The sequence below is a fragment of the Cuculus canorus genome, chromosome 12 (genome assembly GCF_017976375.1).
Source record: "Cuculus canorus isolate bCucCan1 chromosome 12, bCucCan1.pri, whole genome shotgun sequence".
In the NCBI taxonomy this organism is placed as follows: Eukaryota; Metazoa; Chordata; class Aves; order Cuculiformes; family Cuculidae; genus Cuculus; species Cuculus canorus.
This window is the reverse complement of record NC_071412.1, coordinates 19,635,129-19,659,159: the sequence shown is the minus strand read 5'-3', so window position 1 is coordinate 19,659,159 and position 24,031 is coordinate 19,635,129. Positions and strand designations below refer to the sequence as shown.

Below are 24,031 nucleotides of genomic sequence, written 5' to 3'. Positions count from 1 at the left end.
TGTGATGATCCAGTTCTAACAACAGAGTAGCAAGGACAGAAAAGCAAGAGAGAAGGGGCAGGGTAGGAAAACAAAATAAAAAATTTCCATTAGAGGAAAAAGGTTTCTGTATTGGTTGCTCCCGAGCGATGAACCTTTGAGAGCAGAAGCAAGAAATACACAGCTAGAAGCCTGCAGAAAATGCTAGCTTCCATACAGATTGTAGGAACTTGTTAGGTCAGCCATTTCAACAAGCTGAAGCACAGGTGCAACACAGGAAGAATCTTATATTAAATTATAATACTTTTATTATACCAATACAGTATTTTACAGGTTTATTTTTGTGTTTCTTCTATTACTGCAAATCCATGCTTCTTAAAGTAAATATGTTCTTTCTCTCCTTTATCCTTAATAATGAAGTTGACCCGTGGTTCCTCTTACACACAGGCTGTGTGCTTCAAGGGATGCAAAAATCTGTTACTCAAAGCTGAACTCGGGCAGACTTCTCCCTGGTGGGTCAGAGTTCTCCAGACCTGCAAGACAATCCATCACTGCGCTGCAAGGGCATGCTCATGAGCAGGTAAGTTAATCGTTTTGGAGATAGGTCTTTCCACGTATCTCAGCAAGAGTGCCAAAACAGCCTAAGGATTACTGCAATTTCTCGTGACAGAAGAACAAGGTCTTTATATTTCTGCTTTGCTGTTGAGACTATTCATATGAGAACAAACCTTTAAGTAATTTTTTACAGCTTATGTAATTTCAGAGTTTATTGCATTTAAATTTCCACTGAAGATGAATACACTTACCCTTCCAACTTCATTGTTTTATATGCATAACCTGGGTGTTCATTACACCAGCATTCTCACATAGGAAGTATGCATGGACATGAATGTAAGTGCAAGTTATCATTTATCTCACAAGAAAAGCACTTGAAGGTTAGGTCTCAACATATAACATACTCGTACACTGTATCTGAACTCAAACACATAATATCTGACCTTATATTCTTTACTTTTTAATTCTTGTCAACTGATAAAGCGTAATGAGCAGCTCAAGCCTGATTTTAAGAGCAAAGGTCTGCCTTGACTTTCACTCATTTTTAGCCTTCCTGTTTTCTCTACAACTTAAGTGTTCTTTGGCTTCTTTTGACATTCAGATGTCAACTTGAAGTTGTAATCAAGAATTGCAACTTCTTTTCCACAGGCAAAGCAACAGTCCTGCACTGCCTGCACACAAATAGCAGATCCTTATAAAAATTGATATCACTTTAGTGAAATCTAGACCTCATTTCCATTGGAAACTTAAATAGTGATAGTTCATATAATTGTTGTAGATGTCAAGTTTAACACTTGGATTGTGATAAATCCAAAGTCTTTCAGTACTTTAATATCATTGTGCCAAATCAGAAAGCAGGGCTAGAGCATCATGGTTATTGAGCTATCACCACCTCTCACTTTCCATAGAACAGAGGAGCATCCTTGGATGAAAGCTCACAGAAGGAAAACAATGCATGAAATAGCATAATAGTTTTCATTTGTGACAGGGATATGATATATTCTTGTCTTGCAGATATATGTGTTAATAAATTCACTCAATTCTGTCTGAAAATTCATAAACCGGTTTTAAATGCCTGCGATCATCAGAAAGCACTGAGCTCATCACCTGATGAAGCTCTTGCCCCTTTTGACATCTTAAAGGCATGCAACTAAAGCCAAATGAACACAGAATCACTATTTTTTTTCTGACTGCTGAGGCCATATAATCAGCAAATTTGTAGATGTAGAGAGAGAACATGAAAATTATAACAAAATCCAAGAATTTGAAGACAGACACAATTCCACAATCTTCTGTAAGACAGTTCTGCTTTAAAAGTCCTGAACGGTCAAGAATAGAGAAAAATTCATTTCCAGGTCATGGAGTAGGCATGTGCCAGATAAATCAAACAAGTTTTGCTTTGTCTTTTGCTCCCCAAAAGTTTGTGGAGTTTCTGATATAGCTGCACGTGTTGTTAAGACTGCTTTCACCTCTCAGACCATTCGATAACCTCACTCACGGATCTGTGGCTGCAATGTGACCAAGCCACGTGCCAGTGCAATGTGACTGAAGCAAGAACACTGTTTCCTTGCTCTGGGGTCAACAAGGGAAACGTTTCACTATGTGATCTAGATAAATATAAGCAATGCATTTGATACATTACCCAGTGGCAAATCACTGTTTTTTAAATATTATTTAAAGTTTGATTATACTTTCAAAATATTTCAATAATTTTGAATTCACTGCATTAGAATGGAGAGGACATGAACGCTTATGACTATAAAGTGAATAAAGGGGAATTTTCAAAAGTTTGTGATCAAAGCGAAATCATAAAGATGGAAAAAAATCATTATATAAATTATAGTTTTTCATCATAACAGTGTTCTTCATGGATTGCTATTGATGTCCACTAAGCTTGATATCTAATAGTTGGGTGAGCTGCAGTTTGAGAACAACTTGGTTGCTTATGAAATCTGCGGATAAGCCAAAGCTGGATGGTATGACCAATACCAGTAATGGCTACTTTATCATTCAGGAAGGATCATTACTGATCCCAGTGGCTATTATGAGAAAGAGCGTGCCAAATGACAGCATGTCCCTGAGCTCTGCCTCAGTGGTCCCAAAAAATTAATGCACACAGCAGCCTCTGCTCCCCACCATTAACAGCTGGAGTCAGTCCCCTGATGTGGGGCAAAGCCAGCTGTCATGTTCCCATGCATTCAGCATCAAACTATATCACCCTGGTCAGAGAAAACCCAGGGAAACCACCTCCACTTCTCCCTCTTCTCAGCAGAGGGGTTTATTTGTTACAACTCTGCTACAAATCAGTACCACTTCCTTTCCCTTGTCCTTCATTACAATATGAATAAAACAGTTTCCATAAAAAGAAACAGAGAAAGAAACTTCAAATAATCAAGTCCTTTGGCAACATCCTATTCAAGCTGATATTTTCGCAGATCTAGCTCCATTCTAGCCTTCCTGATCTCTTAGGTAAAAAAGGACTTGCCCCCACAGCCTCTTGCATCCTTTTTAGGAAGCAGTAAAAGCAATCTGACCAAGACTACATAATTTGTTAACCATTTGTAGAAAATATTGGGAAACATAAACCCTTCATTTTCAGCATATTCCACAACCCTAAACATCAGCATTCAGCAATAAAGATTTTTATAGATTTAGCCTCATTTCATAAGCATGCCTTTCTCATGAAATAGTAACCCTCTGAACAGTCAGAAAATGTGACTTGGAAAGGCTGAAGTTTATGGATACAAATTGTATTTTAAGTTGTTATATGTATATGTAGTCTGTCCCTTATCAGAAGGAAGTAAAAGCTACTTAATAATACCTAATAAAAATAATAGCATAGCAACTACCTTCTACAGGTGATTGCGTTTTTTAGGTGAAAGGTTATACTTGGTATATCAGAAAGAAATTAAGATCCTCTGCTTACCGTGCTCCTACGTCCTTATTTGTGACAGCAGCGATTCATATGTACTTTTTTCCTGTTGTTACTATAACAAAGCAGCAGTCTGTTAAATATTAAACACATACATGAGTTAAGCACTCACATGCTGGGCTGCAGGAGTGTGTGCAAGTCAAATCTGAATGACAAAACTCTTGGTTTATGCATTTGAAGAATTCAAAGTAGCAATCCTGAAGTATGGAGATGCATCAAGAGCTCTGTTACTTACACATTATACCAAATCCTCATCACATAAATGGCTTAACTTCATGGGCACAAGGATCCATCTGAATTCCACTGCTGGATCAAAAAGTGCACACATTCAAACATTTCTCTACCTTAATTTCCTTTTAAAAATAATTTAAAATACCAAACTAAATGGTTTTGCTTCAGCTGAAACTTCTAAACAGTAATCTCCAGAACATCTTTTAGCCTGCCTGCCCGTGCTGCCTTATTAAACTCATTCACCTTTATATAAAGCCAAACTGATAGTTACTATCACTAAATTTCCAGGGGTAAAACAGGGAGCTCAAGATTTTTATGTACTAAGTACAGAGCCAGTGAGTATATGAAGCTTTGATTAGCTAGCATCCTACTTCTAAAACTTGTCACAGCATGAAGGGGAACCCACCTCCAGTCTGTAACAGAATTTAGAAGGATCGTCCCACTATCCTAAGTGTCATATGGACACTCTATGCATACCTCCCCCATTAAAACAGTCAAGTCTGAAGATGACGTTGCTTCCCTTGAAAGAAAAAGTATTTAAAATATTTGAAATCATTGGAATCATAACCATTTCCATGACACAACAATCTGGCCCAAATTTTATCTATTTCAAGAATATACAATTTTGAGAAAAGCCATTTTAAATTGAAACACTCTCCAAGTTAGAGCTCTCCAGACAGAAGCAAAAATGTTCCTTGCACTTAGGTACTTAAGGTAGTAGGCATTGGAGCTTCCTGTCACCCAGATCCTTGAACTCTAGCTGGCATGTCAGCGTAGCTATCGTCTGATAGAATTAACATCACCTGATTTCTGATTTCATTATGACAAGACAATCTGTAGGAACAGATGTAGTTCTTGCCTAATACCCTCAGTCAGCTGTTTTTGCCACTGAGGTAAAAGTTATGCAGAAAGGAAAACACTGAGCAGATGGGTATGTTTACTAGGGAGTTAACTGTGTGCAGAAGCACCACTCACAATATTTCTGGGAATTGGTGTAGTCAGGAAAGGATAAAAGCATATTATAATTAATAATGGCATCAGTCAGCTCAATCATAAATGAGATTTTCAGGCTGTGATTAGAAAAATAAGTTTTTTCCCAATTTTTATCTTTCATAGTTAATGCTACTAAGCTGTATAAAAATATGTGAATTATGAAACATTTTCAAAAACACTTCTTTTTACTGAATATTTAAGAAACAGTTAGAATATATAACCATACAATGTTAGACTAGGATCTAAAAATAGGTCAGACTCCAAAATACAACCCATTTACATATTGTAAAGACAAGAGATGGCAACTTAGAAAGATACGCTTCCAACATTATAGATTTTTTTTTTAATCAAAGAAAACAAGTGGTAAAATTACCCTGAATTGGGAAAGCTTCGGTAGACACAGATGAATTACCCTGAAAAATACATTTGGCAAGTAAGTTATTATATGTTCTCAGGTGAAATAAAATTTTAAAAATAAGAACGTTTCCAGTTGTACGACTCTCAGTACCTAACCTGAAAAAGGACACATGATTCCTTTCTGAAATTTTCTTCTTTAGCATTGGTCAAACAGATTGTGTCCAAATTGCCAGACTGTGCAGAAGATCAGACAGTGCTCGTTTGTAGTGGAACTCCATAATTAGCTGAAAAGCAACCCCCAGCTCTTAATCCTGTTGTTTAAGATAGAGCCATCTGAAAGCAGGGATATTGACCTACTGCTGTGAGTCCTAAGGCTGGTCCAGAAACAAACCTTGTTACAAAACCCTTGGCAAGCATTGTGCCTATATGGATAAAGGCAAGCATCTGAGGAGGGTAAACAACAGCTCTGCAACTGCAATGACATCTTCAGGAGGAAGCATTGAAGAAAAATAACTGCAAAGGGCCTGCTTACATCTCTGTAGTTCCTTGTGACTAGCTAGATAGACTATCCTCTCTTCCAGGCAATCACCTTTGTTCAGTAAACCGTGGCGCTGGCAGTTCCCAGATTGCCAAGTCCTCTGTTCCTTTACCAGAAGGAAACACCTCCTCTTTCAAACACCTGATGCAAAATTAGCAAATAGCAATTCTGTTCTTTGTCAGGCACACACTTTGGTTACACACTACTAACTTTATGACTTCATAAACTTGTGAGCTAAGCCAATATAATAAGTAACACATGATCTAATCTCAGCTGTCGCTGTGTTTTGATTATAATATTGTTCATTTTAAGTTTACAGTGGTTGAGCCTATGTGATGTGCTTTTGTGATGTTAATATTTACCTTTCTCATTTAAAATAATAAAATAAGAAAAAGCACACAAAACTAGATTGTGCCTTCATATTTAATAGACCTTTGCAGGTCTCACGTAACCCAAGTTAGGACTTTTAGAAATAAAGGCCTTTATTAGAGTAGGTCACCCCTTGTCAAGGAAGAAGAATTAAAAATAATGTGCACTACCGTGATCAGAGGACAGGAGAGCAAGTTTTACAGGAGAAGAATAGGAGACCTTGACTTGATTACCTTAGCAAACTGAAGGATGATAGGGATACAGCTTTTCTTCATAGTTGTCACAAATGTCATAGAAGGAAAAGAGCTAATGAGGCCTATTCTGGCAGAGACTGAACCTGAAGATTATGAGCCCACTCATACAGAGAGTGAGACTTTGGAAAATTTTGTAATAGGACAAGACCTAGAAACCTGCAAAAATGAGAGTGCTTAATAAACCAGCTGCACATTCTTGCATTTCTGGTGTTTCTAAAGACAGTTTCTGTCCAGCAACGTATTTTTCCTCTATTGATTCTGTCTGTGTTTTGCACCTGGTAATCTGATTTGCAATCTTTACAGCCATAAATTTCCCTGGACATACCAGACAAATTGCTATGCTTTTTAATTAACTTGAATTAGAAATGAAAACTCCTGCTCTGCAACCAAAAAAAAAGATTAAAAACTTTTCTTTTCCCAGGAAGCAGATCAAAGAGAAGAAAGGGAATATTTCCTGAATGGTCCAAGTGCAAAGCAGCATGATGTAATTTATAACATCATAGCAATTTTTAAACATTCCACTTACCCTGAAGCTCAGCAGGAACTGGCAGTTGGTAAGAAATGTGCAACTACTATAAATGCAACACGTTCCTTTAAAAAGAGACAGTGTTTCGACTCACCAGTGAATAAGATTTTTAAGTGACATGACTGAAATGAGAAGTATTAGAAGTAAGATATTTTTAATGTTTTCGATATAGAAGAACGACCAAAAGTGCCAAATATGCTAATTTTTCCTGTCCTCAGCTGAGCACTGAGAACTGTGTGATCCTGACATTTTCATATAGTTCAGTTTATCAATATATTTCAAAAGTTAGTGCCTCTGGACACTCCCTGAGACATTTCCTCTGACCAAATCCCTATAAAGAAAGACTCTCAGGCAGGACCCTCCTTGACCTCCTCCTCCCCTATGCAGCCTGACTCATTTGTAACAGGTTTTGGTATTACCTTTTATTTTGTGAGCAATCTTGTATGTACCATTTTCTCAGTGAACCCTGTAGACCTTTTGGCAGGTGTTTTACTTTAGATGGATTTGGGTTGTTTTTTTTTTTTTACTATTTCCTATGGCTTCCTGTTTGGGGGATGTTAATTCTAAAACCAAAGTGTGTGCTCTTCTCTGGTTTTGTATTGGATATAATTTTTTTTTTTTTTGAGGATATTTGTTCACTTTTACAAGGTTCCCTTTCCTGTTTAGCCAGACATCTTTGGATTTAATCCTTTTGAAAGCATGTTAGATAGGAGTATGTACATCCGAGTCTCTTATCAGAGTTCTTTAAACGTTATCTGCATGGCTCAAATTAAATTTCCTTTTAGCAAGCCTCCTCATTTGTCTACCATTAGGTATTACCGTAGTGGATCTGTTTTTTCCTCCTGCTGATACTTGAGCACATGATGGTCTCTACTGCAAATCACAACTATTCACTCATTGTCATGTATCTCACACGCCAGTCAGGAGTATGTCAGGACTGAATTTTCATGCTGTGGGCCGCTGGCTACCTGAAGGATGAAGCAATCACTGCCCAGCGTCCCAGCATTTACTCAATATGTCGGGGCAGTTTGAATTTCTCAGTCTCACATCCATTATCATTTTATGGTCACCATTCAGTTTTCATGACGGATGACATTACTTCAACTCCCCTCACTTCAAGCATAGCATTTCAATTCATAGAATTTCATGCTGCCACACTTAGTATTAAAAAACAAAACAAGACACAAACAAACACACAGACTCCCTCCCCCCCCAAAAAAGCCCCCAAACCCAACTAAACAATCCCACAAGACTTATCAGTTTTTATAACATAAAACTAGAGTTTGAGGTACTTGGCACAGGCTCTTCTAACATCCTCACCAGTACCTAACAGGTTTGTAACATCCTCTGACTGTCTTTTCTTCACAGTGAGCTCCAGTACTGGGGCAGGGGATGAAGGAGTGTAGACCCTGAATAAATAGGACTATCTCAATATTAGACAGCTGAGAGTATTCGTTTTGGCCATCACCAATGATGCTTCAAAATGTTTCTGTGCAGTCATACCCAATCCAAGCTATGGGCTGAGCTCTATGCCAGCACACCAGTGTAGTGATGTGCCAGATTTCCCAGACCAACCTGCTCAGAACGCCACCACAGAAATGCAGACTTCACGGCAGTACCTCCACTGTTACACTACTTTTAGCTCAGCTCACCGTAATCTCAGGCTCCGTTTTGCACACCACAGCAGCATAATCGTCACTCAGGCTTCTGAGAAAACCACTGAGTTGTGAGAAAGAGCTGTGAGACAGTATGTCACCTAGAGCCAGACAAAAAAGACAGACAAAAGTCACAGGTGGAGGCAAGATTGTTGACATGGAAAGGTCACTTCCTGGAAAGGCATAAAGCCCTAAGGAAAAAACAGAGAATCAAGGATGCCAACTCAGCAGCTTTGAGGGTGAGCCTGTCCCAGAGAACGAGGGAGGCTCACTATCTCCCTGCTCCCTCAATGCCAGCTCTCCCTAGCGTGGGAACTTCTTAGTCTCACCTATAAAACAGGTGCAAATAATTGCTTTGTACCTTGAGGGTGTGTATATCCTGCTTGCAGCGCCGCTTTGTATGCGCTCAGAATTGCCAAAGCCAAATGACAGAGAAGGAGGAAAGCACCTCCAGTACGCCAAACACACCAGCATGGAGAGGCTGCCTGATGAGATGTCTTCCTCTGAAAGACAGTTCATACTCTACATACAAGCAAAGAAAAAAATGTTGATGCTTTGTAACATTCATGCAGATTGCCACTAGATGGAAAAAGCCAAATCTGTTCACTTGTAGCAGAAGTTGAGGAGAAAGAAAAAAACCAACCAACCAAACCAAACATCTGCTGAACACTCACAGCTATTTCTATCTAAGTATCAAGCTTTATGACCTACCAGTTTATTAGCACCATTGCCAGGAAGACACCCCATCCTCATTGCTGGCAACACAGGACATGTAAACACAGCCCAGGAATCCCATTTGTGCTCATGAGTCACAAGGTTAGACTGACAGCCGCTGTTTTGAAGCATGATGCAATTTTTTAAGGAGTAGCACTCATACTTGCCTACTTTATCTATAAAGCTCCTTAACTAATCATTGTGGCTGTGGAAAGTTTGTCACGTTTATCCAGAAGGAAAAAGGAAGTAGAGATTGATCTTTATGACAGACAGACTCTTAATCAGTGCCTAAACCAACATAACATAACTATTTTTTAATCTCTCAGTAAATTAGTTTTACCTTTTCATGGCATGAGGAAATGCCAATAAGCTTAGAAACCGAAGCTGAAAATAAGGCACCAGCAAAATTGTGTCAGTTGTTTAACATAGTAGAGGGTAAAATTCAACAAATAATGGCATTTATAATGCCATCATTTTTGCCTTCACTTTCTTCCATAATATGGATTTGAGAAATTCTTAAATGAATGCATGCTACCTGCAGGCATTAATTGCTAACAGGCAGTGTTCATCAGATCACTTCTCACTCTACGTGACTACACCCAGGCTGCCTCCCCCTGCTGACCCCAAGCACTTTGACCAACTATTGCCCTCTCCCAACATCCTTCAGAGATAACTTGAGAAACTTCTGCTCCAGGAAAGATCTGAATGCTTCCTGCTAGGTTAGCAATCATGCTGTGGCTAGTGTTATTCCTTTGAAACAGCTTGGCTTAGAACTCAACTTACAGAAAATACACGTTAATACATAAATAAATTCTATTGCCCTTGGAATTTTATCCTCAAAGCCAATAAACTGGTTTTGCTGCCTGAGAAACTGCTGCTATTGTTTGTTTCCTTACCTTGAGCAGTGCAGCTACAGTCCCTCCCAAAGCTCCGTTGCTTTGCCTCTTCTAGTTTGACTCTCTTCCCCGCTCATTTTTTTCTACTTTTGTCTCTCAGAGCCCCAGTTCTTGGAACTGTTTTCCTGCTGACTCCTGGGCCCCCACTAGCCACTACCACCTTACCAGTGTCATTGCCACTCATGCAGAGGGCTGCTGTGTCCTGCCAGCTCCCTGAGGTGAGCCCTTCCTTCTGCTGGCCTTCACTCCTCTTCCTTCTCATAAATCCAATAAGTTCCAGCAGGAGGATCAATGTAAGCATAAGAAGACAAGCTCTGTGCTGCTGTGAGAGTAGCTCTGATGGGGAAAATCTCAGTCTGCTTGCATACATGGCCTGAATCAGGCTTAGTTACTTTTTAGAGTTTGTGCACGCACAGCTTGATGAGGAACAAGAAAAATTAATTTTATCAAGTAGGCACAAAACAGATTAAACACAATGAGATTTTAGGAACTAAGAAAGAAGTCTGCACAAAGCACGTGCAAAATGATTAACAAAAGGTTTCTAGCTTGCATGAGGTCATCAAGAGGTCTATCCTTCTGCAAGAGCAGTGCCAATGCTGTACTCAAATCAGTTGTCCAAGTCTTTGGAGAGAAGCACTAAAAAACAAGACCTCGTTCCTAAAGTTGATCCTTAGAGAAGGCTGTGCCTTTTGATCAATGTTTCTCATCAAAATGCAGTCTGATGTTAACATTCAGGCTAAAAAATATGAGGCCAAACACTTAAATTTAAGAAAGTTACAAATTACTGAAATCCAGCTCTGATGACAAGAAGTGTGAAGCAACCTGAATAACCAGCATTATGAGCAACAATTGTAATCAGCCTCCCAGTGTTTCTGGTACCTGTCCATTACTTGAACTGCTCTGGAGCCACTTCTCAAGACATGTTATAAAAATAATCTGGGTTTGTGGTTATTTTTACACAGCTGTTTAGAGCATTACACGTTCACTTGGTAAAAGGATGTTAAATCAGCTTCACAAATATTTAATCAAGCTGCAGCACGATTTAACTTTACTTCTCTTTCTGTAGAGAGCTAATAGCTATGTCTGGTGGTTGCTGTAGTTACCCCTTACAGGAAAAGCATCAAGGCTGTTTGTCCCTTTGGGTCTAAGACTTCCTTCCTGGAGCTCCCTGTCAACTCAAACACTAATTAGCTTATTAGAGAATAAATCTACTATAGCCAGGCTATTTCACTGGCTTTCTGAAAGGGGGGGGTTGGATCCCGGGGGGGGTTAAGGGTGGAGGGTGATGTTGTGTTTGGGTTAGGGTTTTGGTTTTTTGAGTGGGGGTTTTCTGGTTGGTTGTTTTTTTACAGAATACTATTCTAGAGTGTGGGAATAATAACTATGTAAAGTTCATATTCAGTGTAGTATATTCACTGAAATGAAAGCTCAGAGACTTTATGTAACAGGAGATACAGTTGTCCCTTTTATTCTTGTTGTGTAAATTCTGGTAAAGCTAGTAAAAAAACAAATCGGAAGAAATTTAAGCACTGCGTGTTGTTCCTGAAAGAGCTTTCCTGAGGCTTTCCCAGAAATGCTGTGGGCCTTTTTAATTCCAGCAATGACCACTCAGAGAGAGATGATTAGTTGGTATTTAGGTTGTATCAAGTTTCTCCTCTTGTTGAGGCTTACTTAGACTTGCTGAATACGGCTTGTAGGGTATTTGCATTAGTGTGACTGAAAATCAGCTCTCTTCTCCAACCGACGGTGGTATTTCAGCACGGAGGCAGTGTTTCACTGCTGTGCAGGACCAGCCCTGTAATGCTGAAGATGTGCCAGATTTGGAAAGAAAAGGGACCTTGTTCTGCTTCAACCTCAGCCTTGTCCAGCATCTCACAGTGACGCTTGGAGGTCTTCCAAGAATGTGTGTCACAGAGCAGATACCAAAGTCGGGTAACTACTTCCCAGCTTCGTGCTGTAACAAAGCTACTCCCAGGCATGCATGTTTAGAAAGTTACTACTGAATAATGAAAGGACATTTGAAAACATCTCTATCCAAAGACATATATAAAATGCACATTGGGGTGGTTTTCTCCCCTGTTAAATTTAAGCAAAGAATATAATAGAAGTAGCGGAAGATTAAATTTACTTTAGAAGAGTACCAAGGAAACAGGAAAAGGCAAGGATTATCTAATAGGCATGACATGCTTGTTGAGCTGTTTTAAACAGCTACTCTTGTTCACTAAGCCTAACCATACCTATTCTTCTATGTCACTGCAGAAGCTACAATCAACATCTCTTAAGTGGGTCCCAGGAGGCTGAACTCAACCATGAGACTCCAGTTTCAGAGCCAAGACATTACCTGCTGCAGAAGCTTATCTGGAAATGGCTAACAGAAGTAAGTAAAATAGTGACAAGGTAATAGAGGAAAAAGTGATAAAGACAGGTGCAAAACCACCTTCTGTATCAGAAATAGCATAGGCTGCAAAACACATTAGATGACAGAACAGACTTATAAAATCATGAGTGACACAACACTGAACAAATGTTCAGTGTCTTCCAATGCAAGACCTGCAGATCATCAAACGAAGCTAGTAGCAAATTCAAAAGACTGGGTACACTTTTCCACATAACACACAGCTAAGGTATGAAACACCGTGCTAGAGAAAAGAATGTTTACATGAATTCCAAGAGCCCTTAACAATTTCTTAGAAGAGAAACCTGTCAGGCACTATTAAACACAAAAAAAAAATGGGCTGTAGGTCAGGAAGCCCCAAAGCAGCTTCAGCTCCGTAGTCTGGGCTGCGTCACCTGATCTGCCCTCGCAGTCGTTTACCAGTCGCTCTTGCGATATCCTGCATCAACACAACACTGCACTAGAGGAGCTTTGGGTTTTACCAGGTATATGGCCACTCCTATTTTCTGCCACAGCTGCCTTGCCTGCAGGTCCATAACATGTCAGCAGCATTTGTCAGCCATGCAGCTGCTTCAGGGGGCAGTACAGTGAGCAGAGCATGGCACCATCCTGCATTTGGGTGGAAGTTAGCTTGCCTGTGCTTTGAGCCCACCACATCTACAGAGGCAGAGAAACAAGTTTCACCCTTCTACTGTGTTTTAGTAATTTGTTCAAACATGGACTTTCACCACAAAAACACAACAGCATGAATATGCACATAGTAAATCCCAGTCAAAAAGTAATTTAGCAAGATGCCAGGTACCTTATCTCTCCTGTTCAGTTACATCGTGACTTATCACAGTTGACATTTCAGTAAGGCTGTAGTAGCAGAGCTGAATTTGAACATTCATAAGGAAAAGATGCAATACACCAGCTTTGATGTCAATTGAATGTCAGTCCCCCTCTACTTCATTCAGACCGAACTTAATTGCAGGAACTGCATTAATAGTCAACATAAGCCATCTGTTTAAACATGTGTGTTTTGAAAAGAACTGCTGTGTACAATAAACATGCTCACTTGTAATGACTCACGTATATGCGTATATGAAATGAGGATTTGTTAATTTCCCTCACAAAAACCATTAAATTACAGGTTAAAAGCAGTTTTACATCAAATTCATTTATGTGGCAGGTCCATTGGTCCAACAGTTTTGATGCAGACTGGGAAGCGTGCTAATTGCAGGGCTGCCGAACCAAACTGTTTTCCCTCAAGAACCAGCTTGGTAAGTCAAAGCTGCACCGAAACACCACCAGTTCATGGAATTAAATAGCTGAGGGACACATAGTTACAGCTGCAAAGTGTTCTTCAAAAGATTTGACCTGGGTGCAGGTGGAGGCAGGATACTGTGCCCCAGGTGTGATGCAATGGTTAACTACAAAGTATCCCAAGTAACCCTACTGGTGCTGGCAGCCTGGCTAGGGGACCTCTGTAACCACCATGGCCCATGAACCAGATAAGATTCATCCTGGTTATATGTCACACCTATCTTAAATCCCTGATGTTGCACAAGGGGAAGCTGTTACCTTCTCCTTCGCGGGCCAAAGCTGCTTCAAGCAGCTGACACACCACCTGAGCGATATGTACCAATGTGGGAAAAGTCAGAAATACGCAACCTCCCATTTTATCTGTCAGACTTAGTCAAAAAAAAGGCTTTCATTCTTTTGTTCTTCCTTAGTAGTAACATCTAATATGCACTTACAAGAGTGAAACAACATGTCATTAGCTGTCATTTGGAGAGTCATTTCTATGTCAGGTTTGTTAAATTAATCACAACAATGCAGTGGTGCCTGGGCTGCTTCTTCAGCAGCATAAATTATCATTCTGCTTCCATATACACACTGAGCAGGGTTGCAGAGCCTGGCTGTGTGCTTCCCACTCACATGTACAGAGTAGAATTCCATTACATTTATCTGTCATGAATATGCAAAACATTTATGGGTGCCAGCATAGAGATGCTCAGAATCTGGGTAGGGAGGGACAGAAAAAAACACATATGGTGAAGGCATGAAGTGAATCAGCAACTCCACCACCTTTCCTCACCTGGAAAGTCAGCTTGACATCAGCATGGTCTTAGTTTAGAATTTGTTTTTTTTGTTTTGTGCTTGTTGTGTTTTTTCTCCTTAGAACCATTTTAAATACATGGGAGATGTAAGGAGGCATCATTTTATTTCCTAAACTGTTCTATCACACAGACTGTTCATCTCAATAAGATGCAATGCTTCATTAAATTAGGAGGTCAACAAGATTGTTTTAACATGTACTTGAACATCACCATTTTCCTCATTACATGTTTTCTGTTTCATCTTTCTGTGACTTTAAAGTGGATGTTGTATACAGGAAACCCATAGGACCAGAGTTTTGCATGATGTGCTGTATCTCTCTCCATTCCTTTTACATATTGTCACTCCTTTTGTAGTTTGCAGAAAATCTGGTAGCACAGGCCTGTGTTAGCTTAACCACGTCTAAGTAGCTAAGAAGCCTCCTAGCACCTACCGCTGCTCCACGTATAAGAGCACCACTAACAAGCCAAGCTGCAATGTGTTGGGGGGACCATACTGGTTTAAGACCTTTCTCGTTAAGGTCCCTATCAAGTTCCTTATTGGCTGCAAGCGTATTCGTTCCTAACAAAGTTTGATGCAAATTCTGCACCCTATCCTTATTCTCTAGAACTTTTTCTTTCCATAGGAAACTGATAGTATGTCTTACAGTGTTTGGCATCACACACACTAAATATTTACACCTATTAGAAGTTCACAACTTTGACCAACTTAGATCCCATCCCGCCCCATACCAGCACTACAGATGCACTAAGTCTTGGAGCTTCTCAGTGACATTTATTTTTATTATCCATTTCACCTAATCCCTGGAAACACTTGCCCTTACAGATATGGATATTTCAACTCTCTGCAATCCAAACAGATCAAGATCTTTGCTGACTTACCTGTATAGAATGCAAACAAACATCAGCAAGGATTTTTGTTAGTATTCAGTATATATGTTTAGTAATTTAAGAAAGACAAGGTGGGTAAGACAACTTACATTATATTTCTGGCATTACCGAACCATATAAGCAAAACACATCCAGCAAAATCACCTTCTGTATTTGGAAGGTGAAACTGAATAAAAGGAACAAGGGAAATGAGGAAGTAAAGAGCCAGACTCTTCTCAGTGCTATCAGAACCTACAAGAGGAAACAGACAGACTGCAACACAGGAAATTCCATTTCAACCTAAGACAACATACGAAAAGGGGGAAAACATCTCAATTTTTCACTCTGAGGGTGGTCAAACACAAGGACAGATTGCCCAGAAAGGCTGTGGATCCTCCGTCCTTTGGATATACTCAAATCCAACTGAACATGGTCCTCAGCAATGTGCTGTAGCTGACCTTACTTCGAGCAAGGCACTGGACTAGGTGATCTCTGGGTCCCTGCCAGCCTCAACTGCTCTGTGATTCCGAAGCTGACAAAAAGTCATGGGACAATGCCATAACAAGGACTGGTTTTCTTTGGGAAAAATGAGTTCTTATCAAGAAAAAGTGAACTATGAATGGTACTCAGTCTTCAAATATTATTTCTTTACAACACTAACACTGAGTGGAAATACAAATAAGTGGAGCAGATTAGCTCCATACTGATACTCCTAGTCCTACGTTTTCATTTTCAGTTTTTCTTCCAGTAACATGCCTGAGAGTATGCTGCATTTTGACCTCTAAAAAGGTCCCACAGATTAAATATCCCTTTATTTCCCTTTGCATTCTCGCAGTTCTCAAGTGTTCTGCTCCCATGGGCTGTTCAACATTAAAGTTTCATCTTCTGTACCCATGTAGTAACTTCCAAGAATGTAAATCATTCTCGGCAACTGGACGTGTCAGTTGTCCTATAACTTGCATCCAGTCCCATCCCTGAGGCAGCCTTAACGCATGCATTCCTAGTCAGGTACCTTTAAGGGCAGATGGCTAAAGAAAGCCACATGCATTTTTACAAAAATACAGAAATATCTCAGGTGATACCTCTTTGTCTACGTTTCCTAGATCTGTCCATTCCTTTCTAAGAGAAATATTTAGGACAAATCTTAGTAAACCCACTGTTGAATTACATTTGTGCTTAAGTTTTATACAAAAATGTCCAGCCTTCCCAGTGGGTTAGGAGTAACTCGCAGTTTCACCAAATTTTCAGAGCCTTCTGGATCAAGTACACATCCCAGCAAAGCTTTCTGCTACAGAGGCAGCTGAGTTAAGTAACAAAGCTGTAGAATAGTTTAGGAACTGTTTTGCTGAACAGAAATTAGAAGTTTTATTTGAAAAACAAAAATGCAAAAAGATTGCTCAAATACATTGCATCCTCTGTCAGAACACAGGGGTAATCGCTCTGTGTGAGGAGATGCTTCTGGAGCCAGCTGCACCTACTTGGATATTTTCCTTTACAGCACCTCACTCGACAATGCCTCTGCTCCCAGCCCAGCCGTCCTCCATGACGGATGGAGCACACGTGGCAGACAAACACCACTTATCCCTGGATGTGCCAAGTACTTTGTTGACTTAGTTGACAAACACGATCAGCTATTGCTCCACAGCTCTTTCATAGGTAAAAGAGAACTCTTATCTCTGGACAAGGAGAGAGAAAAAAGGCGTTTACCTGGAAACTTGGTTACGAGGAAGCACAATTTAAGTCCTGGTGTACGTACACCCTTTTCTCAGTAATCCCTCTGCATACAGCTTCTCATAAACTAACGCTGTTTCCTAACTCTAACCTTAGCCAGACTTTGACCAGTACTGTTAGAGAAAATTAATTTTAAAAAGTCAGTTAACACAATTCACACTCATTCAGGAATTCACAGCATTTCACAGATACAAACAGAACCAACAGAGCCACTGGGCAGATTTGCAGTGTATCAGAGCCTTGTAAATACAAACTTACAGTGAAGTTATATTTTGCTCTAAACTTGTTTTGAGAACACAGTTAGTTAGGCCTTGTGTTTGGGAAAATTCAAGACATAAATCTTGCAGGTGGCACCTTCTGAGCCCCTCAGAAAGGAGCATTGCTTGCTGGAGGTGCTATCCACTTCAGCCAGCCCTGAGAGCAGACAAGGGGTGCAAATCCCAAGGATCACTCACTTGTGGTATCAAATGTGTCAGTCTTGCACAGTTGAGCTACTCACAGAAAAGCAACTCTCCTTACACACAGCAATAACCCAAGAGATCATTTAGCATCCACCAAGCATTCTCACCATGGGTTTGGGGCTACAGCCCACTGAGGGGCAGGGTATATCGCCATGCTCATTGCTATTTCATGTTTTCTGTCTCCTCACATCTCTCCCTGTTCTGCTCTCAGCAAAATATGAACTCAAAACCTGTTTACCTGTTTCAAGGTGTGAGGCGGTGAATATCAAGGATAGAGCTGGGGTAACCAAGCTTAGATCACATCTCTGAAAAGCCTCAGCTATGATTTGAGACAACATTTCTTATCCATTAAAAATCAGGTTTGACTCTCTTTCTTCCCCGACAGACCAAATGATCCAAGACTGCACAGCTGAATTGCAAGCTTTAATCAGCTTTGACACTTTAGACCAGCTAATTAGGGGTGTGAAAGTCAGCATTTACTACAGTTGCTTTTTCATCATGGGTGGCATTGCTTTTGCCAGCACTCAGCATTTGCCCCTAATAAGCTTTACTAGGTGATTTCCCCACTACCACCACCCAATTTCAACTGCAATTAGTCTCAGCTTCAGCACAGCAGTCCCATCAGGCTGGGCAGCAGGTGGGGCTGAGCCTGTCTTCAGCACCAAAGCTTTGTCATGCTGTTTAAGTACGTGCAGAAAGAGTGCCGGGGCCTCCAGCTCAGCTGTAGCTCTGGCACCCAGCACTGCAAAAGCCAGATGTGTCCAGTGCCCAGCTCCTTCTCAAAATATAATGGTTGAGATGCCAGCAGAAAGTAATTCTGGCAGGTACAGCTCTGCTACGGGCACTGGGCCACCAGAAAGGGTAAGTAACACGTGCTTACAGCCAGAGTATCTTCTAGAACTGCAATTACATCAATTAAATACTCTGATGAAATCAGAGAAACCTCAGATAAACTTATGCTGGCTCTGGTGTTTCAAGACAGTATCTGTTGTTGCTATTATATTTACCCACAAAATAAGCACCTTTAACATAAGCCTCTTACTTGAGTGCTTTTGCAGTGTCTCTCTCACCTATTCTCTCAAGACAGGGAAGAGTTCTTCCTTAGGCCGCTGAGGAGCACAGCAAGACATAGCTGTATGAAATCGTCAGTGTGTAGGGATGCAAGCATTGGAAAATAAAACTTGTGTGACCACCTGTACTTCATAGAAACAGTTTAAACAGTCGGGCTGTGACCTGCTTCCCTGCACGTGGCTCTCTGACATAGCACTGCAATGAAGACCCAGAACTTGGCTGGCCTTCTCACCAAAAAGAAACAGCTGTAAGGTTTTTCAGCCAACTTTCTCTCTCACTTTCTGCTCCTTCAAATGCTTCCTGACTTTGCATCAAAGAGGCTGAGAAATTCAATCATTAATAGGAAGGAAGCAAGCTGGAAAATGTTGTTCAGTGCTTTCCTGTCTAGTACACGCAATGCTCGACAAGGTCAGGTTCTCACTGTACCACTCAGCGTAGCTAATTGTGCAGCATTAGAACATTCATAGCCAGAAATAGAAAAGTCAAAGCAGAAGGAATAACAAAATCAGAAGACAGAGGTGTCTGGTCACCTGCGGTGGTATCTAGGCACAAGAGGCTGCTAATTTTTTTCCCTCCTGTTTGTTGGCCCCTTCCACTCATCTGTGGGACTGTGCACAATTCCTGATGCCTCACCCTAATTGCCATATACCACCAGGAACCTGGGCAGTGGCCATTTCTTTTCCTAACAGGAGCAAAAAACTACTGGAAGCTTTTTCTCTCTCATAAGGATCCCCTAAATGCAAAGAACCAGCAGCATAAAGCCTGTGACTTGCTTAGCAGTCCTGATGGAGGCACAACAGGCTGATAGACAGAGTATAGCATCCTTTCCCCACCCTGGAGGCGCTGAGCGCAGGCCAGGCTGAGGGCTGGGTTTGGGCATCTGCAACTCCCTCCTGCCTCCTGTGTTTTATATCCACCACTGTGACTCAGTAGGTTGGTTCACAGACACTCTACAACATTAAATTTCATTTTACTTCTGCTATGAGGACACGTTGTTCAGCATAATTTTAGTCTTTTCTTCTAAGACACTATTAACAATGATATTAGGGTACATTTCAGTGACAGTCATCAGCATTAAATCTGTATTGAAATGCCATCTTATTTAAATATGCTGATTACTCATATATGTATTTTTTCATTCAGAGCATATAGTAATGGAAAACAGCGTCTAATTATGCCATTCATTTTGTATACCTAAGGTGACCGTTTGTTTTAATCAAACATCCTGCTGCGAACAGCTATCAATGGTCATGACTCTACCTTTCCTACCATGCCCAACAATTCAGCCACCTCTGCAGGCTGGTCTCTCAGGTAGATGCAGGACAGCCGCCCACCTCTGAAGCAGATAGCAGTGGCTGGAGAGCATGCCGATGGCCCAGGGAGCGTGTGGCTCATGGCATGCCCTCCCCAGCGGTCCTGCACAGAGGTCCTTATGCTGAATTCACACAGATTTCTCTAGGGCAACTTCCCCAGCCTAGGGGGAAGTAGCTTGACAACAAAGGTAGACTTTTTGCCGATTTATACTTTTATCTAGCTGTTCTTTCCTCATTTTTCATGGGAAACTAGAAGTTACCCATGGCAATTAATAGACTAAAAAGTAGAAGAATTATTGCCCATTAGGCCCCACCGTATGTTCAGGCTTTCACCACTGTCGCTACAGCTGACTGAAAGCCAAGCCACAGGAACAGAAGTACCGGCCTCCTCAAAGAGCCCCCTCCAAGCAGGCACCTGCAGAGCCACAGGTGCCGTTTGCAGCAGTGCCTCCCCAGACCCGGTCTGAGAAATGGGAGCAGCTTAGAACAAGTGGTGCAATAAATGGAATTTGATACTGCAGATGCTGTGCTGCCTAATCCCCAGTCTACACGTCTGTCCTGCCTGTTTTTTTAGGTCATAGATGTTTGTTTCTCTTGGTATTATTCCTGAACTTTACCTGAAAAGCAGCAGAGTCATAGGAGTTGCATTTTATGCTACCATACTTCAGTACATTGCACCACAAGCTGTATTTGAGTATAACCTGCGTGGATTTATGGAAAGAAAAACATAAGTCTTGCTTTACAGTAATATTTGTCCAGGATTAAAGAGGTGTGCTTAAAATAATTGTGTTGGAAGAGGCCACAGCAAGTAGCACTTCGAGTGCAGCTGAAACAAGTAGTATTTGCTTAGCAAAACATGATTCCAGGATCTTGGCAGAAGGACCTTCTTTTCCTTAAACAATGGTCAGGGTGTTTTTGTTTTTTTTTAATGACATTAAGAGATTATTTTCCAACTAGTGAGCATCACTGAACACAGCTGATCAGACTACCCCAAAACAGGGTTTGGCCTGAGAGAGTCATTTACGCTACCATATTCTCATGCTATTCAAGAATTTCAGAAAGCTTCTGAAGAGACTGTTCCTTAACTCTGAACAGCCCTTTGCTAATGCCAGGAGGTGGGTTTTCTTCGTGCTGTTGACTCTCGTATAAGCATTGAGGCATCATGCGTTTTTCCATGCTGAAGTATCCAGTTGCCTTCTTGTTTGCTTATGCAGGTGTTTTACGTAATAGCCCCACTAGGGCTGACGCCTTTGGAAAGCGGCTGCAGCACAGGCAGCATTGTAGTTCACCACTAACCACTTAGTTGACCTCTAAGAGCTCAACAAAACAAATCCTACGCCCTCTAATGTTCAAGCAAATAGAAGTGTTCAAATTGTATCACAGCTTTGCATTACTAAGGAGAAAAACACCCTGATCAGAGACACTCGAAAGCTCAAAAGGGATCAAATACAGCAAAAGGTAAAAATATACACACTAAAACGAGGGGTGGGGGCAGCAAAACTTTTTTCCATCTAGTGCCACAGTCATACTTAGTCCTGAGCCTGACTAATGCAGATGAATAGGTACTAAATCCAAAGTTCTTATACTAAAGAAGAAAATTACCGAGAACAACTTAAAGTTAGGTTATTTACCAGAGACACAGAGGCAAAGTCCAGCTGTCCTTCCTAGGCTTAAACTCTGCCTTTGAATCAGGTCTGCAAGTCTGCTGCCGCTTTCAGCTGAAGGAGCCAGGCACCCTCTAGCAGGCCAGCCTGTCACCGGACTTCATTAAGGGCGATTCCTCAGAAATAAGTCATTGTCTAAAGAACGTTAAAGACAATTCAATTTTTGTTCAACCAACAAAGATGCAGCCTTTATCTCTTTAAATACCTGACTGGATGAGCCCAGCTAGAAACTTATTTTCCTATGATAGGAAGGGAGGACTTTCTTCATGGACTTATCTCCTTCCCCACCTGATGACAAATGAGATTTTACAAGGACTTCTCTGTGATGCCATAAGTGCACTGTGTTCTTTAGCCTGCAGAAGAGAAAGCTCAGAGAAGACCTCATTGATGTACATGGAGATCTGATGGGAGGGACCAAAGAGGATGGAGCCAGGCTCTTCTCAAGGGTATCCAGTGACAGGACAAGAGGCGAGGAGGGCAAAATGAAACACTTAAAATCCCACTTAAGCAGAAAGAGAAACTTTTTACTGTTAGGGTGGTAAAACGCTGGAGTAGGGTTCCCAAGCAGATTGTGGAGTTTCCACCCTTAGAGGTACTCTAAACCCAACTGGACGTGGTCCTGGGCAGCCTGCCGGAGCTGAATCTGCTTTCAGCAGCTGTCAGGTGATACGGTCTTTAGAGGCCTCTTCCCATCTCAACCGTTCCATCATTCTGAGTCCCTGCAGTACAGCTCTGTCCTGACACGCAGGTACCCACTGCAGGGGGACGGTTGGTGAGCCTCGGACACATGTAACTGTTCTCTTCTGTATTGTCTCAGCCTCTTTTTCCATGCGGGTATGTATACCTGTGAAGTGACCTTATGTCCCCACAACTAAAAATGTTGTGGTGTACGAGTGACGAGCCTGAAGAGGGAGCCTCTGCCTTCCTTCAGGAGCCCGCATGCAATAACCAATTCAATAGACAATTTTTTTGCAGCATTATTGATTCTTCCTTGAAGTTACATTTTTGAATTTCACTTCTCCCCCTTTCCTTTCTTTCCCCTTACTGTCAGTTTGTGCATATTCAAGGATGTGAGTCTCAGTACATCAACTCCAACCGTGCAGCGTGTCAGTACATTCAATTCTTTCATTTAGCACAAAGGGATTATTATTCCCTCTGATTTTAATCAGCTTCTAGGAACATGCTCAGCCATTCTCCTGTGCAAGCTGTCCTTTGTACGAGGATTCTGCTTTTAGAAGCACCTCACGTGAGCTGGAGCAAGGATCGGCAGCGGGCATTTCTGAGCACTCATGGGCACAGTTAACGTCCTTACTGAGGTACTTAAGTCTGAAACAGAATCGAAGGATTCAGCGTCCGGGCAATACCAGACCCTCCCATCAACAGTCCCATGATTCGCAGGCAGTTCTACTCTTGCCAGAATAGGGCAGGGGGAGAAGGCGCTAGAAAGCATTTTGAAAGAGCTTTTAAGCTATATATGTGGCACACGGAAGGTCCTGGTTTTACAGCCTAACACGGAACACAGAAGAAACCCTTCCCTTTCCGTGCCCCGCGCCTGTGTGGATTGCTCCTCCATTAAGGTTTATCTCTCTTCCACATAATGAAGCCTGCAACTTAATCAAGCGAGGCAGCAACAGGCCTGGACTTTCAAGACAAAGAGTCCGTCTCCTCCCACTTACGCAGCTGCAGTTTCTAGGGGTGTATCCATCTCACCTAGGCCCCAGCCCACCTCAGCCGAAAACAGAAACGGGAAGGTGGCCTCATGCATGCAGGAGCTCTGCACCAGTGTGTTTCTTGCGGTATTGAAGCAAGTGCCTCAGCCACTCAGCGTTTGCTGGTACGGGACAGAGAAAGATTACCCTAACTTTATCACAATGACTTTAACAAGGTACACAGCAAGTCGTTAGCTGAAGCGAGAATTCAAACCAGAGATCCCAAACTATCCACTGCACTTGCTGTATTAATAACTTATCCTATCTGTTCCAGTTTCAGAAGGGATGGGAGAGCTGAATCGCCCAGGGTTACAGCTCCAGGGTACGTTCCTGACCAATTTCCAACACCATTACTTGGCAACTTCACCCCCCCAGCTATGGAAAGGAAGGGTAAATGAAGATGCTAACTGTGCTGCAGCAGTCACCAGCTCCAAAGCGATTCCAGGCAGGAGCCACCTCACTGTTTAGTGTTAACAGTGTTGGTCTGTGGAGAGGAAGAGAGCCCTGTCTGCAGTAGCTTTTAGCTGCCGCTCAGAAGCTCATCTTGTTATCCTCAGCACAAGCTTACACCTGTTGTGAGAGTCTTAAATCATCCACCCCCATTGTTGGGGAATGGCAGCTTCACAAATAAGCTATGTATCTCTCTCCACCTCCTGAAAAGGACACATTAAGATATTTATTTAACTATAAGTGCTGTCAAAATGTCCTGTTTAACTGAT

General features: G+C 41.4%; 2 long non-coding RNA genes across 2 annotated transcripts; one reads left to right on the top strand and one right to left on the bottom strand.

The window, feature by feature from the left end:
* Positions 1–134: 134 nt before the first annotated feature.
* LOC128853387 (uncharacterized) lies at positions 135–23,659 on the top strand. The gene is made up of 7 exons (XR_008451902.1): positions 135–245; positions 427–559; positions 6,630–6,762; positions 10,100–10,217; positions 12,259–12,376; positions 13,566–13,656; positions 23,587–23,659. It is a non-coding gene; the product is annotated as an uncharacterized LOC128853387 (long non-coding RNA).
* On the bottom strand, positions 550–8,881 carry LOC128853386 (uncharacterized). The gene is made up of 3 exons (XR_008451901.1): positions 8,751–8,881; positions 8,310–8,490; positions 550–5,726 (listed from the first exon to the last, which is right to left on the bottom strand). It is a non-coding gene; the product is annotated as an uncharacterized LOC128853386 (long non-coding RNA).
* Positions 23,660–24,031: the final 372 nt, after the last annotated feature.